At 42.2% G+C, this 13,737-nt stretch overlaps 1 protein-coding gene across 1 annotated transcript in view; it reads left to right on the plus strand.

Moving 5' to 3' along the window:
• The first annotated feature begins 3,439 nt into the window (after window positions 1-3,439).
• Window positions 3,440-13,737, plus strand: part of adgrl3 (adhesion G protein-coupled receptor L3) — a 193,568-nt gene continuing 183,270 nt past the window's right edge. The window contains exon 1 of the mRNA XM_022758742.1: window positions 3,440-3,514. The gene's annotated coding sequence lies outside the window, so the exon portion shown is untranslated. The remainder of the gene's footprint in view (window positions 3,515-13,737) is intronic.

Consider the following 13,737-nt stretch of genomic DNA (forward strand, 5'->3'; position numbering starts at 1 on the left):
AATGTCCCCAAACTACAATATGGAACTTTTTTCGCCTTGAGGAGGGAAGGTTGTTGTTCATCCTGACCTGTTCTTTTCAGTTGGTCAAATTCACCACCCCAGTTACATACACACACATATATATATATATATATATATATATATACACACACACACACACACACATTAGAGCTGTACAAAAGCATACACATACAGTATATGTATATAAATATAACAATAAACAAAGTGAAAGAAGAATTTGAATGATAACATTATTAGTGTTATTCAAATTTTCTATAGGTATTGCGATAACATTCTTATAGTGAACTCTTTTGAGATCATGATAGCCCTCCTAAACTAAGTCAAGTAGCCAGTAGAATTTATCAACTACTTCATTTAAATTCATTTCATTTATTAAAGTCTTTGAAGGAAATGCCAGCTGCTGCACAGCGGAAAGTGCACACACAAGAGAGAGACTGTTGTTACATACAATCAGCTGTTGAAAACTCCTGATAGCTTTCCTCTCTCGGCTTATTTTCAATGTTCTTTTTGTTTTGTTGAAATGAGCCTGAGAAAAAGCATGATGAAACTCTTCCCATTGTTACACCCAACGCTTACTGTCGGGCGTGGTCAGAAATATGGTCTGCTGCACTTGTGACCACACTCATATCCAGCACACTGTTTCGCAATGAATCACTTTTTGGGGGGTGTGAAATCAGATTTGGGTGTAAGTTCAAGGCGGTGACGACGGGATAGTCAGGCTGCGTTTCATCACTTCGTAATTTAGAAAACACTCCAAGCACTATGGGAACTGAAAAAAAAAACAGAGTGCAGTTAATAATGTGTGGAAGAAAAAGGGGCCAAAGAGGCTCTTGTAGGACTTTTTTTTGTGTTAATGCACTAAAGTTGGACTCATGCATTTCAGCAATGGGGAATCATTCACTTACAGATATGAGGTGGTCCTGGCCTAGCTTACTTGGCAGTCCAACAAAAATCTCTCACATCGCTTTACCGACCAGTTGCATATCCTCAGCAGTCAGTGAAAAGTTAACAACGTGATGTAAAAGCACAGATTGACATTTCTCAGTTTTGTCTCAGAGCCTTTACTTAACATAATATAATAACATGAAAATAATAAAATAACACAATATATAATTTAATAATTGTTTTATCAGATTTTATTGACATGGAAACAAGAAAAGTTTGAGATTATGCTTGGTACACTAGACCACTAATACATACTTAAATTGCAACTACAATATTGCTCAGAAAAACAACAGAGTCCGGAGTAACTCCACAGTTTTTTGCCTTCATTAACAAGCATCTCGGCATTAATAAGCAGCTTTTTCTCACGCAGTGTCATGTGGGGTCATCCATGCCTTGTACTTCAGAGAAATTGCATATCTTTGGAATGAACATCCTAGTAGTAATGGTACAAGATTGCCTTAGGTGCCTGGAACTGCCTGGTGTGCATTTCTCTGGTCCGAGCCCCTTTGAAGATATTTTGGAAGCTTCAGTTCCCATCTAATGCCAGTACTTTAACAGCAATGATTATAAGAGAGCAGGTTTGAACTCGGCTTTGATAGCGTCTCTGCTCAGTGTGGACGACCAGGACGAGGAGCAGTGAATATGCAAAAACTAAAGATCTGTACAATTTACAAAATCAGCTCTGAATAAAAACAGGATCCAGTGTAAGCAGATGATGAAAGCCAACCACGGCCCATTAAGCTGTCCGGGATGTAATTTTTACTTCCTGTTGTCTGTGAACTCTCGCGCCTTTTGTGCAACAGTTTGCGTTCTGGATTGTTACAACATGGTGCGATGGGTGTTCCTTTCCAAACACTTCCAGGCCTGCTAAATGACTGGCAGATGCTCTGTTGACCAAACGAGCGTCGGCCGTTCAGCTGAGTCGACCTATGGCATCTGCTTTCCCCCGCCAAAGCCTCAAATTCGATCAAACATAATGAACAGCAGATTTGATGAAGCACGGGCCCGAAGCACGTGTTTTGAAGCCGAGATCGGCAGGGCGTTGTGTCAAGATGATATTTAGAAGTTTGCCAATGATATTGAGACTCTTTTTTTCCTCTTCCTTTTGTGGCATAAATTTGGGGGGAAAAAATTAACTTTTGGATCCGTTTCACACATGCAAAATATCACCTGATGGCACCTGCAAACAGAATGCATTTATTTTTTTGTTTGGCTGTGCTTTTGATGACTTGTTATGCACATAGAAGGTAATCTTTAAAGCGTGTCCTTGTTAAAAGATGTATTGACATGTGACAGACAACTCAAAAATAGGTTGATGTTTAAAAAAAAAAAAGAAAAAAAAAGAAAAAAGGTGTCTTTTTAATTCTCTCAAATCAAATATCTACCTAATTTGCATAGTAAACACAGTACTACTGATTAATCCTTTTTAATTTTGGCTCATTATTCAAGACCATAACCTGCTACAGACACCTCAATTAAAGAAGTGTTGGTGCTCATCACTTTTATTATTGCAGGTGAGATTTAATTAGAAATCATGTAAAGATAGTTTGCATCACAATAAGGTGAGGGACTGAGGTGACAAGTTTCTCAGCACTGAAGGTAAGAAGAAGAAACACTCTTTTTCCTCTGTGAAACCGTACATGTAGCCCATTAATTCAGCCATAATTAAGCTCAAACCACTTCACTGTGCACGCTCGTATCACCCCAGCTAAGGTTTGTACTGAATATTAACGGAGAAAAAAATGAAATGAGCGGAGTGACGTGGAGGCTCAAAGACAGAAAGTGGCGTGCGTGAAAGATGGATTGAAACAAAGGCTAAGAGGCAGAGCAGCAGGGCAAAATGTGCACGACGGGAAAACGATACGGCGCAAAAGGTGAGGAGGGAGGCGGTCATCAAAATGCTAATGTTGTATGGGATATTTACTGCGGAGTGTTAATGCAGTTTAAAACAGGCTCTTTGTCCTGCAGCCCATCACCAAGCCCCTGTTGGGCCCTAATAAATCAGCCATTAAAAGCTGATGTGACCTGAATAGCACTTCATACAGCCGCAATCCGGGCTCCATCACCAGTGTGCGAACGAGACAACAGCTGAAAAATTTATGAAGATGCCACTTAATAATGGTCGTCCCAGAGGAGACCAAAATATAGAGTTTGCGTGTGAGGTGACTGTGACAAACTAACACTTGAGGCATTTCAGTCATTTTGTTTTTTTTTAGTGTGTATGTTTGTGTGTGTATGTGTGTTTTCTCACTGAATCTTAAATCTTAAATGTGCACAGGTCTGTTAACGGTGACTTAAAGTCAATCTGGCAGACATTAAAAGTTCCTCCTGCTGGACTGTTTAATTATGTCCCCCGTCACCTATTTTGACAGAATGAATGTTGCCTGCTCTCTCTCTCTCTCTCTCTCTCTCTCTCTTTCCCTCTCTCCCTAACTTGTTTCCTCTCTGTGTCTCCTTCCAGGACAGAACATGGTTTTATTATCTGGCATGTGATACGCTGGATTTGTGAGGACATCACTCAAGAATCACTCACCTTCTCACGCCAAAGGTACGGTACAAATTTTTTATCACCATCTGTGAGAGCATCAGTCCTGACAAACCGAGCTGAAAATGTCTCATTACAAGTCATGAATACGCAGTAGATCCCAGATTAAGTACACAAGCAGGCCCCCACCCTCCCTAAACACGGTGCAATAATGAAGAACCATTCATGTGGGCCAATTGGGCTTGTTCTTTGTGTGCAGTAGGATGTTTATGAAAATGAATCATGATAGGTGCTCATCCTCATATGCAAATCTGTGGGACATCAGCGGTAAGCCTTTAATTTCTGCCGCCATCGCCATTTCTTTTTTTTTCTTTTTTTTTTGGGGGGGGGGGGGGGGGGTGTCAACCATACGTATCTACCGAGCGTGTTTGGATTCCATTCCCAGATGCAAATGATGTTTTCGGTGTAATCATGCAATAGCGCAGCTGACTTCCATTTCTCCACGCCCCGTGTCTCATGCTCCCTGCACTCCTCCCCACCCTCCACCGAAAACCTCCACGCACCGAGCTCTGCCTCCTCTCCCTGTCTGTTTGTCATTGTTGTCTTCTGCAGCCCTGTGTTTGCTCTCTGCTTCTCCTACTTATCCCCCCCCCCTACCCCCCCACCACCATCCATCTCCTACTCACTTGTCATGCCAGCTAAAGCCCTCCCCTCCTCATCCCATCGACACACACACACAAACACACACACACACACACACACACACACACACACAAACACAAACTCTTCCCTACACCTCCAACCAACCCTCTATACTGAGTAGAGCCACTAGCCTCGGCGCCTCCCGTGGTGAGGCTGGATTGAATTCAATTAGCAAGATTGTTTGCCCTCCAGAGTTTACTGGTGGGCTCCGTGGATGATAGGTTTGCCTGCCGACATCCCCGCTCACTCACACACACACACACACACACACACACACACACACAAACATACCCTGCTACATCCATCTTCCTTGTTTCCCCTCCATCTGACTCAGTGCCTCCGCCCCTCTCCTTTCCTCTTTTCCTAACTACTTCCTCGCGGCAGTGCATATTTTGTTTTTTTTTGTTTTTTTCTTTTGCATACATTGTTCACACGTTTTCGAGACCCTGTTCATGTTTTTATGTTATTTCACTGCGTTGTATTCAATAAGATCAAGGCATAAAAAGCAGCACTAAGGGAAAATGTGTCATATCGCCTTTTTGATACGGCCCCAGGGGCTCATATTCTTCATGTGACTGTTTCAGCAGGGTTGATGTGACGGGAGTTTTCAGAGGAGAATAATTGGGAAATGCATTTGAGCTCAATCCCGCCAACTACACACACACTCCCCAGGATAATCCCATTTTTTTTCATAAATTAATTTGCCAGTTCGTCAGCACATCCAGCACAAAAGAAAGGGGCGGTAAATGTTGCTGACACAGGAGTAATGGTCACATTAGTTGCAAGGTGAAAATAGAATTGTGCCGTCATTTGAATAACATTGAGAGCGGCGGGCGGTGGCTGTGCGTGGCGCTGGCTTGTGCTTTTCAGATATGAAGTGTAAATCTGATGCAGACATAATGGCCTCTGTCTCTGTTCTGTGTAGCAACCCCGTTTCAGCGACTTGTCCTGCAACCCGCTGCTTTCCTCCCGATGTCACGCTGTGTGACCGTGTACTGGTGCTTCTCAGAAATCAGATACTGTATTAGTGCTGAAAGATGTCAAATGAATTAAAAGCTGGGAGCCGCTTTGATGATAAATATCCAAATGCTACCCGACGTGGAATTACGACCTTCATTTGATGCACCTTCTTTTGCCTAATTTGCGGTCACTTTGGATTAAATCCAGTCTACTTAAGGGAGATCATTTTGGGCAAAGGAAGGCAAAAAAAAATCCCTACTTGATTTACAAGCAAGATATTGTGTGATAGTATAGTGAGAGATTTCTGCAATTAAGATGTAAAGGGTGTTATTTAGGCAAGGATCTTTAAATTGAAATATCTAGAAACACTTCTATGAACACCTCTTTTCAGCCTTGTTCGAGAATATGAACCTCTGCACCCTCCTACAGTGCTTTGCATACCCAACGTGGTTGCCCATAGCATCCGCCATTCGAGTTGGTTTGACCATAATGGGCAGTGATGACATTAGCCAGGCCAAGTTTTGGTTCTGTTATCTTAAAGCCCTGCCATTTGTTTTCATAGTGTGATCCTGTCCGAACTGCTTGAAATGATGCAAAACAGGTCATTTGAATGGGAAGGGAGCGAAATCCTTTTGGCCAATGTCAGCAGTGTTCTTGAATTTGAATCCTATCCAGAGGTAGTTGACTTTGCGCGTCTTTGTTGTTGTTGACCTGTTACTTGGGCAACTGCGGTCAGCACCAAAGCAGCCTGCCTCAAGGGTACCAGCATCAAAACCCTCTAAATGACCGAATTATTTAAGAGGCACACATTGCATTGATGTAGTGCATGCCTGGTAATGACAAATTTGTTGACCCCCCCCCCAGCAAATTGCTGTTGTCAAGACGACAGCAACCTGCTGGAAATGTATTTGCTCAGACGTGTGTGGTCATTTTGTTGTTCATGTGAGAACACTCCTGCAGTTGCATGAAAACATGACTTAGTCATGTCATCATCCCTTTTTATATTATATATTTATTTTATATTATATTATGTAAACTGTGGTTGAAGGATGAATGTGGTGCATAAATGTAACGTGTTTATGTGCCAGATCTTCCAACTGATCTGATTATTAATGATTTTAACCTCAAGCAAATTCACATACCTCCATTTATTAGCTTTTAGAATCATTAAGGGGTAGCATTAATTAGGCCATGTGTGTGGCTCCCTCTTTATGAATAAATTAAAGGTAGATTCACACAACAGCTCGCCGCACTTGGACATTTATGTCCTTTTGTTTTGTTCTGAACTGAGGCAGCTGTAACTTTAATTATTCACAGTGTTGTTGAGTTCTTTAGGAGATATATTCATCTGTATATGGCGGGTCATGCTTGATCAGCAGCTGGTGTGTGTATACTTACAGTAAATGTCTATGTAATACGTCTTAATGTAGTGTTAGCTGAGACACTGTGCATGTCCTCCCCCCCTCAACTTCTTCCAATACAATATTCATGTCTTCAGTGGGTCTTCATCACTCTCCCGCACTGCATTATCATCATAAAAGCACTTTTTTTTTTTTCCCCAACTGTGATTTCTGCATGCATCCATGCATTTTTAAACAGTGTATCTCCCTAAATAAGGGGTTTTTAAGGAGCTATTTGTAAGTTTTACTATTGCTACATAGCCAACTTTAGCATTAACAGCTGTTTACTTGCCAGTCTTGCCAAGAGCTTCAGCCATCGTTGCATTCACAAGAGGTTATAATACACCCTCTAAGCAGCGCTACTTCTTCAAGGCAGCTACAGTGACTCGATATTGGAAAGTGATCAGACGGGCCAACCGGCTGGGGCTAGCTGGTTAGCATGCTAACTTGAGTAGTAGAAAAGAGGTGACAGAAATAGAAGCAAAACAAAAGGGTTGCCTTACATCACTGGAGACAGCTTTTGACAAGTAGAGGAATGAACTGTGACGCTGAACTCACAATGTTTCTTCTAGTGTGGTAAGTAAACAGCTGTTAATGCTAATGTTGGCTATGTAGCAATAGCAAAACTTACAAGTAGCTCCTTTAATACGGTGCTAAGAGGGTTTTCACACAACTGGACAAATCAATGGCTCAGATGCAATTAATTTAAGTTAAAAGATGTGAAAGGAAATTTTGTTTAATGCCAAGATGCCCCCATCTGTCTGTTAAGTATGGTTAGCTTTGCTTGGCATAAAGGCTGGAAACGGGGGGAAAGCCGTCCCGGCTCTGTCCAAAGGTAACAAAATCTGCATAGCAACACCTCTACTCAGCTAACGAATTAACACGTTATATCTTTGTTTAAATCATTCAAGAAAAATTCAGGACGATGCTCCTACTTACGTGTTAATTAGCGAGCTTCAGCTGGTGAGCTGGTGAATATTCTTACCTTTGAACACAACCGGGCAAACTGTATTCCCTCGTTTCCAGTCTCGCTATAGGCTAAGCTGACCACCCGCTGACAGACGTGACAGTGGTAACAAAATCTTCTCATCCTGCTCACATATTTTCTAAAATGTTGAACTATTTCTTTAACATTTTGTCTCATGGAGTGATTTATGGAAAAATACACTTTGGTTACAACTTGTAGTGTTTCTCTCTCACAATAAATCACACACACACACACACACACACACACACACACACACACACACACACACATAAACACAAACCCACATTGTTATTGCTTGTCATCCCCCTACCTCCTCAGTCGCAGAGGGCTATGCAGGTGAACATTTCACTTGTGTTGATTGCCAGAGGTAAGAGTCCCTTCGACAATAGTGCCCCCCAAGTCTGACAGAGAGAACGGTAAATTTGGACAGAGCTATTTCGGTATGAGAAGGGGTTACCGGGATGTTAGCACAAGTGTCTTGTCATGTGCCTGGCTGCTCTCCTGATACCTGCCCTGACAGTTTGGGTGTCTTGATAAAACAACACCCTTGACAGCAAACTCACAGAGCCGCTCCGTGGTCTCTCTCCATCTTCCTCTGCCACTCCTTCCTCTCCCACTGTGTCTGTTTGTTGCCCCCCCCCCTCCCCTCCTCCCTCGTCCTCCTCCGCCGTGACCATTTATGCTAATGTAAACGAACAGGACGATCTGTTGATGACGATTAGATTCAAGCGCTGCTTGCACCTCTGGGGCTACGCTGATATCATCTGACATGACAGAAGGATCCAAAGCAGCAATGGCTCTAATTTAAAAGACACTGATGTTATTTGAGCTCCAAGGCATTGGGTTGGAGATATGGTAAGTGGATACTGAAGTCACATGCTGATATATAGTAGAAGCTGTTCAAATGTATGAAGTCCAGAGAAATGCCCACTAACTTGGAGAGTTTTTCCTCTTTGGTTTTTGTAACACCGAGTCTCCCTTGAACTTCTACTGCACTCTGTCCAAAGCTTCAGCTCCAGCAAGGTGTGCAGCTCTAATCAGCTCTGTTTGATGTGCGGAGGCAGCAGGCTTTACGGAGGAGCCAAGATCTCTTAGGACATTAAGGGGAGAGGAGAGGAGGGAGAGGCAGAGATTACTGCTGGTCTTTTTATAGAGGATCACTCCATCTTGTTCTTTTTAGCTCACTCATTAGTTCTCGCTTCCCCCCGGAGGGTGATTCTCTCTTTCTGTCTCTCACCAAGACCAAGGCCACTTCCCTCACGTTGGCAAAGGAACCCGTCTGGCTATCAGTTAACCAAATATGATTCTCCAGCCTTTCTGTCATTATCAAGTCACAGTCTAAAAGCGCTTGTGTGGTCAGAGCTGCTTCCGTTCTGGTAGGTATGGGAAAAGAAAAAGAAAAAAAGAATCAGCCCAGGAGAGGAAAGGGTAGTCAGATGAATAATGACTGCACACGCTTTCCTTTTGTTGGCGAGTGGAGGCTGTGGATCCAATGACATGCCTTTTCTTCATTTTGTCCCCCTAATTCCCTCCATTTCCTCCCTCCCTTTGGCTAGTACCTGTGAAATCAGACATCCCGCCCGTTGCCCGTCAAAAAAAATAACCAACACTCCGCCACTCTGCGACTGGCTGTCAGGGGAGTTCAGCGCCTGACAACCGGCGCACACACTGAGGTAATCAGAAGTTGTCAAAACGTGAAGTGTCCTCTGCTATGACTGAGAGAGTGCTCTGTGTTTGCCTGTCCGACGTCAGTGCTTTGGCGACAGTGTAGGTGTGCTAATGGCCTCTTTATCAACGGGGATCATTAAATAATGTCCCGCGACTGCATATTTGGCAGCAAAATTGTTGTTTAGCAGAGGAAAATGGAGACACAGACAGATAATAGGAGCTTGTTGTCACTGCCAGCCTACTACCCAACCCAGTTGTGTGATGGAGCACTTTCATACACTTTCATGACCTCTTATGATTATACATCATTTTCAAGTACGCCGAATGCTGTTCCTTTTACGTATTCCCAAGTGGTTTATGAAAATTTCATTTACATATTTGTTCTCCAGTATGAGCGGCCTGCTCCTCGGCCCCTTCCGATAGGAAGCTCCTGCCTTGTAAAAACACAACCGGAGAAATTATTGATTTGCATCTGTTTATCCGGGGTGAAGCGGAGCACCTCCCTGCGTTTGAGGATCCCGAAGGGTGTCATCACAGCCGTCTGTCCTTTTTACACTGGCTCTAAACCGCGGACAGGGGGCTGCAATCTGTTTCCGCCCTCCCTTGAATTTTATTTACAGCCCCAGCCTGGCAATAAAGCCCAAAATTTATGACTTACTTTTTAATTAGAAATAATGTCTTGTAGAGTTAAAGTGATGGATGGTTTAATCAATATATAGACTGCGGCTGGCCATATGATGAACGTCGCTATTGACAGCGCGCAGAGTAGCCTAACTTAACACTTTGTCTTTCAAAGAAATATGTCGTGTTTTGTCTGGGGAGGGAAACTGTACACTGCCCCTTTCTATGTCTCTTCATTCTTCCTCCTTCCACTTTACTGTCTCTTGCTTCTCTGTCAACACTTTCTCTCAACAGGCAGTGTTTTCTCCAGAATGAATCAACTTCTTCTGTCACACCGTATTGAAGCAATTATTTTACTTCAGTGAAACCCCATTGTGTCGTGGGCCTCATTTGCTCAGGTTTAAATAAAATAAGTGCTGAAGGTGGGTTCTTGTGAATGGAAACTGACAAGCTGGGTGGAATGCAATTCTCAAATAGGTAGGGATTTTTCTTCCTTTTTTTTTTTTTTATTGGGTAAAACGATTTTTTTTTTTTTTCCTCAGGTTCAGAGAAAAGAGAGAGCAGAAAGGATTTTCAAGTAGAACAATTAAATAGGAATCAGGTAAATGGGATTTGTTTCCTGACTCTGGGGATGATTGCGTAATATACACTGGGGATGGAATTATGGTACTTGACAACTGAAGTTCAATTTTGTCACTTGTGGCTTATTGTGAAGTGCTTACTCTGAACAGGGCTGTGCTGAATTCAGTGTGGCTTTTCATTTGCCAGACAACGCCAAACACTGATCAGATATGGGAGCAGTGTTCAAATTCTCTCTCACTATGTAATGTAATTTTCAAGTACACAATGTCAAGGTTGTGAAGACTTTATGACATGTGGGATTTGCCAACCACAAACTTCTGGAGAACCGAGGTGATGTCTGCAAACTCTTTGTTTTGACTGGCAAACAGTCCAAAACCCAAACGCGATTTTACGAATGCAGCGTTTGTCCTGACCTAGACGATTAATCCATTAACAGAATTGCTGCAGAGTACTTGTACTGTCAATAAACAAATCAATTAATCAACTCAAAATGTCCAATCTAACTCTACACATTTCTGCCACTGAAACTTTAAAGTGCACTATATGTTGTGTTTGAAAGAATGGCAAGAATGAATTAGCCGAAAGCGACACACAGAATGCACCAATTTCCACAGGAATGTCTCCCTTTCCCTACAAACAAAAACTTATGCCATTCAAATAGTTACATGAAAAAAAAAAAAATTACACATAGGCACTTTAACTTTAAAAATTTCAGCCCAGTCTGTTCTTTCATTCTAAGTTTCAAAAGCCTCAAAGTAAGGGTGAACATATTACACAGGCTCGAGTCAAAGTTAATAAAGTTAATAATTAGAAACTCGAGACAGTGACAGAAGGTGAATCACATTTAGGCCACAGTATTTTTGTGTCCTTCCTTCACGGTCACAAATTAATCATTGGAACGTGATGCTTGTCGCTACCATCCAGACCACCTACCTCAGAGAGAACACTAATAAACAGGATAATCTTGTCCATACACACACACACACACATACATACACACACACGGCAATATAACATCACCTGTCCTCTAAAACCAACCACAATACCTTTCTTTCTTATTGATTAGTGTTGCATTCACTGCCCAGGGCCAACAGAGGCCTTGGTAATGACTTTATGCTTTGTTTTCATGGTCTTTGGAATAGAATAACCATGGATGACATGGATCCTGCGCTATGAGTCCCTCTGGTCAATGGTTAACTGTTCTGCGGCAATTCAAAGCATCCGGGCTCTGTCGCAACTGACCGCTCTCCTGTAGATCTTGACCTGGGAATGTTTTCTTCACCCCCTCACCCCCTCCTCATCCTAATTTCTGCTCTTTTCTCCATTCGCTCATTGTGCTTGCATGTCTTAGCTTATCTGCCTCCTTTGTGCAACATAAGCTTGTAGATAAGCAGTATATTGGGCAGGGTTACTCATGTCTGTCTTGTTCATTCATCGGAATCCTCTAATTCCCCCCCTCCCCTCCCCAGAAACCTATTTCCCAGACTGCAGGTGGCCCGTGTTGCAACATGGAGGGCACGCCTGATCTCTCCAGAGCAAACATAGACATTTAGTCACTGCCGACGCTTTTGTGTTCCCTACGAGTGCCGGTAATGCCCCCGATACGTATGTGCACGGCAAGTGTACACATGACTAATCTCAGTGTAAAAACATGCCACTGACGGGTCCGTAGCTTTGGCCGAGATTAGCCATGAAGTGAGGAATTATTCATTTGTTGTGTTTGCCCCTTCGTCATTCTCGGGGTTGACGGATAGGTGGCATGTACAAAGTAAATAGAATCTCGCTGAAGATCTGAAACAGTGGTTACCCATAAGCCCTAAAGTCCACAGGTGTTTCCAGTTGCGCTAAGTCTTGAAAATGCGTAGCCTCCGGCGGGCTTAAGGCCGTCTTTCTCAAAGCACGACCCAGTTCTTACAGTTCCATGACACACAGCACAGTAACTACGTTTTTTTTTTTCATTGGAAATGAGCAGTTACAAACCTGAGTAAGAGTAATGCCCTGAGACTCCAACTGGACTTGTTCATCGGTCAGGGTCACTGCCGACCATGATCTCTGTTCTGGGCAGTTAATTAGGAATTAGAACATGGCATGACCCTCAGGATGTTCTCCATGGTTAGAATAATGAACACCTGGAAATGGCGAGGAGCGGGGGGGGGTCCTTTGGCTTGTGCACAAGTCATTCCATTAAGACTTCTGAACTCCTGTGGCCTTTATAGTTGCGCTTTTTTTTTTCTCCATTTCTTCCCAGTCTTCTGACATCAAAGTCATTATTTATATATATATATATATATATACATACAGTATATATATATATATATACATACAGTATATATGTTTTTTTTGTTTTTTTTCATTCTTTTTGAACAAGTGTGGGCACGAGGCAGTGGTCTCGCTGGATAAATTGGATTCCTATTTGACATAAGATCTATGATATAATACAGTTTGAGATACACTGAATTTTATTTAAGCACACATTATATTTAATGAAATCCTACCCTGTGCCAATGAAATCCTTTGCAAACCAATTTAACTCTCTTCCCTCTTTACATTAATTAGATTGCTGTAATTTCATAATTTGACGATTCTTTCAGGTTTGCCCCCATTCCTTAATTTCATTAAGCAATTTATCAAGTAGCCTGTTGAAAGAAATGCACAGTTATATATTGTTTTTTTTTCAGAGCATGAAAAAGCCTTTCTTGATTACCACATTTCACCATGCTGTGAGTTATTACAAATATCTGCCTGTAACAGAAATACAGTCAAAGTAAAAATAAAAAAAAAGTATGAGATAATGTGAATAAAGGAAAAGAAAATATACTTTGCAGCAATGCACCCTGGTGTGTGTGTTGTTTGGGGAGTTCGGATAGCGTAGCCTGGCTGTAATTCCTAGTAAAATCTGTGTTGCCTGCTTCTATCTAGTTTTCCATTTGTATCGTCAAAACAAAAAAGTGCCTCGGTGCTGTTTGTGTATTCAGAGAGGAATGCAGCCCAGGTGGAGCGTGGGTTCCACAGCTAAAAATACAGTCCCTAAAAATTACATACACATGCTGTGTTTAAAAAAAAAAAAAAAAAAAATCTAATTTAACCCATAATTCACATATTGCTTTCCTGGTGCAAGCTGGTGTGTTCATACGGGGCGATAGAGATTTTAACATTCCCCGTGTATATTTCCCGTGCGCCATATCATAATGATTTGGCTCGATGCCTTGATTCGAATTGGTGAATTTTTCCACCCTGAACAGGTAGAATGCGATACATCTGCTCACAGGACACATTATTTTATCAACTGCATTTTCAGGTCACAGTGCAGTTCAGAAGGTGGTGTTTGTGTGTGTTTGTGTGTATGTGTGTGTGTGTGTGTGTGT

The sequence above is a fragment of the Seriola dumerili genome, unplaced genomic scaffold, assembly GCF_002260705.1.
Source record: "Seriola dumerili isolate Sdu_G_001 unplaced genomic scaffold, Sdu_1.0 BDQW01000309.1, whole genome shotgun sequence".
In the NCBI taxonomy this organism is placed as follows: Eukaryota; Metazoa; Chordata; class Actinopteri; order Carangiformes; family Carangidae; genus Seriola; species Seriola dumerili.